The sequence below is a fragment of the Mirounga leonina genome, unplaced genomic scaffold (genome assembly GCF_011800145.1).
Source record: "Mirounga leonina isolate KUSES-001 unplaced genomic scaffold, KU_Mleo_1.0 Mir_115, whole genome shotgun sequence".
NCBI lineage: Eukaryota > Metazoa > Chordata > Mammalia > Carnivora > Phocidae > Mirounga > Mirounga leonina.
In genome coordinates, this window is record NW_023270268.1 from 105,339,877 (window position 1) to 105,345,864 (window position 5,988).

The following is a 5,988-nucleotide window of genomic DNA, read 5'->3' on the forward strand; positions in this document are numbered from 1 at the left end:
TAAGTGCATAAATAAATAAATCCTGCTAGATCCTCTTACTAGGCAATACTAACTGGATTCCAGCTGGCAGAGGAGTCTGGGAAATGTAATGTTTAGGAGTTCAAATTCCTTCAATATAGAGCAGAACAATGAATGATAGGAATGAAATTAAGTACATGTAGATGAAGGAAAAAATGGAATAGTTCCAAGCATCTCTAATAAGTGCCCACTGGTTAGCAAATTGAATTTGAGATTAAGATGGAAATCAAGAAGTAGTTAGAACTAAACATATTTTATTCATTCATCCCATAATATCCAGTATGAATACTGATGGTGTTGAAGGCTCTAAAGAGGTAATTGGGGAAAGTAGTACTTGGGGGAAAGCTTATATTGTATTCAGAAAACAATACTCCATCCTTATCATACTCCTTCCACATACTATATGATCAATAATATTTGTCGAATGAATGACTGAAATTAATCACTAAATCTAAGTAATATTCTATTATGATTATTTCAGTTTAATACTGTAAGAATTTTTTTTAAGTTTTGTTTTTGCCATACTGTATAGCTGGGTACTTGGAGGATTTATGTAAGTACCTACAGTCATAGAGCTGACTAAAAGGAATATTGTCTTAACTCTGAATTTCTAAACAAGCAAAATATATGTTCCTTCCAAAGGAGGAAGAGCAACAATCTGTTTCATTACTTAGCTCAAACACCAAATTCTATTTCTCTTTTTTTTTCTTAGACATCACCTAAATGAACAAATCTTGGGTATAACTAAATAAGAGCTAATATTTTTTACATTCTTACTTTATTTGTACTTTAACTTTATTATAACACATTTAAATCTAAACTACCAGATGTACATCCGAATAGATGGGACAGAAATAAATACAAGTGGAAATGTGTCATACTCCAGATAGCCATCTTCTTTGCTACAATTAGTAGATCCCGACGTGATCAAAGACTGCTAGTTCACTGAGAGTTTGCATTATGAATGGATGTTGAATTTTGTCAAATGCTCTCTGTTCATGAATTATTATGACAATATGATTTTCCTTCTTTAGGTTTTTGATATGATAATTTATATTGACTGATTTATAAATCAATTGACCCACTTCTAACTCTTTATCCTACAGAAATGAAAACTTACATGTATACAAAAAGCTTCATATAAATATTTATAGCAGCAGTGTTCATGATTGCCACAAATTGTAAATCCAGATATTCTTCAACAAGTAAATGGATAAATGGACTTTGGTACACACTCACAATGAAATACTACTCAGCAATAAAAAGAAACAAACTATCAATATGAATCTCAACTGCATTATGCTAAATAAAAGAGGCCAGCCTGTGTGATTCTATTTTTATAACATTCTGAAAAATGGTAAAACTACAGCAACAGAGGACAGATAAGTGGTTGCAGAGGACAGATGATGGGGGAGGGTCTGAATACAAAAGAGTTCTCTGTATCCTGTCCGTGATGGTGGCTATGAGTCTGTGTAAGTATATAAACTCATGTATCTGCCCAACAAAAAAAGTGAATTTTACTGTGTAAATTTAAAAAAATAAAGAAATAAAAAACAAACAAAACCCCTTTATTTATTAAACTCTCCTCATATAACGCAGCTCAGGGAGGTTGTTCCCTACTAAAACACAGTTAATACAAATGACCATCACATTCTAGCACTCTCTCAAATCTAGAAGGGGGAAAAGTGCATGGTGTTCCTAGAGGGAGTAAAACAGACACAGAGGGCCGGGCCAGGGCCCTGCAGCCTATGACTGCGAGGCGCTCACAGCGCCGCCTCCGCACGGGCAAGGAGGGCCAGCCGTGTGATGACACCTGCCAGGTCAGCAGCCTTGTCCAGCTTGACGTAGGTATCCGTGCGGATGTGGTGGAGGCTGAGACAGTCGGGCAGCAGCTCGGAGAGGAGCCTCACGTGCTTCTCCATCTCCCCGGGGCTCACGGCTGCAGGGTAGCTGCCCAGCATCCTGCTGCAGGCCACCACCATGGTGAGCGCTGGCTTCCAAGCCAACGCAAAGAAAAGGAAAAGCTTAATTCCTTGTATTTCAATATGCATATGCAGATTTGAAATAAACCTGATTTTTCTCGTCTTCTCACATTTATACAGGGAAGAAATGCATTTTATTTAATATTGAGATACTAGGAAATTTTACAATCGCTACTCATTCTTCATATTTTGTTCAGTATGTTTAGTAACCAATAATATAAAACATATTTTCTAGTATTAACTATCTCTGATGCTCATTTTTATCACTAAGTATACTACAATAATATAGAACTTACTTTGCATTATAACTATGTTGTCTCTAAAGTAGAATCAAGGTCAACTCAGCAAAATTGTGAGATAAGTCTTCTTTTTTTTTTTTTAAGATTTATTTATTTGACAGAGAGAGACACAGCAAGAGAGGGAACACAAGCAGGGGGAGTGGGAGAGGGAGAAGCAGGCTTCCTGCTGAGCACGGAGTCCGATGCGGGGCTCGACCCCAGAACACTGGGATCATGACCTGAGCTGAAGGCAGACGCTTAATGACTGAGCCACCCAGGCGCCCCGTGAGGTAAGTCTTTATGAACTCTTCCCAGTTTTACCTTTTTTCTCCTACACTGTGTGTTTTATTGAGAGTTGCTGCTTCATTTCTCTCTTCCCCCACCCTCTAAAAAAAATCAATCGCAATCTCTCATAATAAATAATCTGACAGTGTAAACTAAGAAATATTGATTGTATACCCATTGTTTACAGGAAAGTATAAATGAATGAATAAAATAGTGAGTCCCTTCTTAGGATATTTGCATTTTAATGAAAATGAAAGTCAAAGCACCAGCATCAGACCAAAAGAATAAGTATCCAATTTGTAACTTTAAATATCAATGAGCTCATTTTAGGTCTTTTTTTTTTTTTTTTTTTTAAATAAGAGAGGATTTACTGAAAATCACCACAAATAACTGTATGAACCCTCTACATTCCTTTTCCATAAAGGCAGAATCACATATTCAAAATTTTTCTTTTAAGATCTTTTTTCTCCATTTAAAAAAGATGAGTAACTAAAAAACAATGACTAACAAATTAAAATTTCACTAGTATAGATTATTTTACTGGACTTTTATAATATGAGAAATAAAATTATATGTTGATATAATGGCAAAAAAAAAAGGAAAAGGTAATTTGGTTTACACAGATGATGGTGGTAGTTTTGCAAATTAAACATAGGTCTACCTGAGAAAATATTTAATTTGGTCAGTTATATCACTTAGCCATTTCTTCAATACAGAAATTTCTGATTAAAAATATTTATTTGAATTTTTTATCTCTCTAATGACCGTTTAGTCTGGCTTGCAACTACCTCTGTTCTTTCCTTTTATAACCTTTCATTTAGAAAAATATATTTTGAGGGACTATCAAGGGGAAAAGGAATGCTTGCATTGTGGCAGTCAGTATAATCACATCCCCTCAATGTTTGCAATCATTGTGGGTTCAAGTCTTTTGTTAGAAATATTTTATATTCTGGGACATCTGGGTGGCTCCAGGTCATAATCCCAGGGTCCTGGGATCGAGTCCCACATTGGGCTTGAGCAGGGAACCTGCTTCTCCCTCTGCCTGCCTCTCTCCCTGCTTGTGCTCTCTCTCTCTCTGACAAATAAATAAATAAAAGTTTTTTTAAAAGAAATATTTTACAATCTGATTGCTGAGGAGAGGATTTCTAGTAGTATGTTAAATAACAATAGTAAGAGTGGATATCCCTGTCTTTTTCCTGACTATAGACAAAAAGCTCTCAGTTTTTCACCATTGAGGATGATATTAGCTATGGGTCTTTCATATATGGCCTTTAAGATGTTGAGATATTTTCCCTCAATCCCCAGTTTGTCTTGAGGGTTTTTATCAAGAATGGATGCTGTACTTTGTCAAATGCTTTTTCTGCATCTATTGAGAGGATCTTATGGTTCTTATCTTTCTTTTATCAATGTGGTGTATCATGTTGATTGATTAGGGAATTGAACCACCCTTGCAGCCCAGGAATATATTCCATTTGATTTTGATAAATGATTCTTTTCATGTACTGTTGGATTCAAATTGCTAGTGTTTTGTTGAGAAATTCTGCATTTATATTCATTAGGGATCTTGGCCTGTAATTCTCTTTTTTAGTGGGGTCTTTGGTTTTGGAATTAAGGAAATACTGATCTCATAGAATGAATTTGGAAGATTTTCTTCTCTTTCTATTTTTTGGAACAGTTTGAGAAGAATAGCTATTAACTCTTCTTTAAAAGAATTTCCCTGGGTAGTCATCTGGCCCTGAACTTTTATTTGTTGTTTCATAGTGTTGTGATCAGAAAATATGCATGGTAAGATCTCAATCTTTTTCTTCTTGTTGAGGCCTCATGTGTGACCTAGTATGTGATCCACTATGGAGAATGTCCCAAGTGCACTTGAAAAGAATGTCTATTCTTTTGCTTTAGGATGGAACGTTCTTTCCATCTGTTCCACTGTATCATTCAAAGCCATTGTTTCCTTGATGATTTTCTGCTTAGGTAATCCATCCATTGGTGTAAATGGAGTGTTACATCCCCACTATTATTGTATTATTATCAATGAGTTCTTTATGTTTGTTATTGTTTTATATATTTGGGTGCTCCCAAGTTGGGGGCATAAATATTTATAATTGTTAGATCTTCTTTTTGGATAGACCCCTTTGTTATGATATAGTGTCCTTCTTTATCACTTATTACAGTCTTTGGTTTAAAATCTAGTTTTTATGATATAAGGATTAGAATTCTGGCTTTCTTTTGATGTCCATTTGCCTGATAAATGGTTCTTCATCCCCTCACTTTCAACCTGGAGGTGTCTTTAGGTCTAAAATGAGTGTCCTGTAAGCAGCACATAGATGGGTTTTTGTTTTTTTTTAATCCATTCTGATACCCTATGTCTTTTGATTGGAGAATTTAGTCTATTTAAATTCAGAATAATCATTTTTTAAAGATTTATTTATTTATTTGAGAGAGAGAAAACTCAAGCAGGAGAGGCAGATGGAGGGAGAGAGAAAGAGAATCCCAAGCAGACTCCACACTGAGTGTGGAGCCTGACATGGGGCTCAATCCCATGACCACGATTATGACCTGAGCTAAAACCAAGAGTTGGATACTCAACCAACTGTACCACTCAGATGCCCTTACATTCAAGGTAATTATTTTTTTAAAGATTTATTTATTTATTTATTTATTTGAGAGAGAATGAGAGAGAGCACATGAGAGGGGGGAGGGCCAGAGGGAGAAGCAGACTCCCCGCCGAGCAGGGAGCCTGATGCGGGACTCGATCCAGGGACTCCAGGATCATGACCTGAGCCGAAGGCAGTCGCCCAACCAACTGAGCCACCCAGGCGCCCCCATTCAAGGTAATTATTAATAGAGATGAATTCAGTGTCATTTTATTACTTGTTTTGTCATTGTTTCTGGAGATTGTCTCTGTTCCTTTCTAGTCTTTTGCTTTTGGTCTTTCTTTCCCACTCAAAGAGTCCCCTTTAATATTTCTTGCAGGGCTGGCTTACTGGTTACAAACTCCTTTAGTTTTTGTTTCTCTGGGAAACTATCTCTCCTTCTATTCTGAATGACAGTCTTGCTGTCAAATATTCTTGACTGCATATTTTTCCCATTTAGTACACTGAATAAATTATTCCACTCTCATATGGCCTGCCAAGTTTCTGTAGAGAGATCTGCTAATCTTATTTGTCTTCTCTTGTAAATTAGTGATTTCTTTTGTCTTGCTACTATTAGGATATTTTCTTTATCTCTATATTTTACAAATTTTACTTACAATATGTTTTGGTGTTGGCCTGCTTTTGTTGATTTTGATGGGATTTCTCTGTGCCTCCTGGATTTGGATGTCTGTTTACTTCCCCAGATTAGACTAGAGTTGATAGGTGAATTCAGTAAAGTTGCAGTACACAAAATCAATGTACAGAAATCTGTGGCATTTCTATACACCAGTA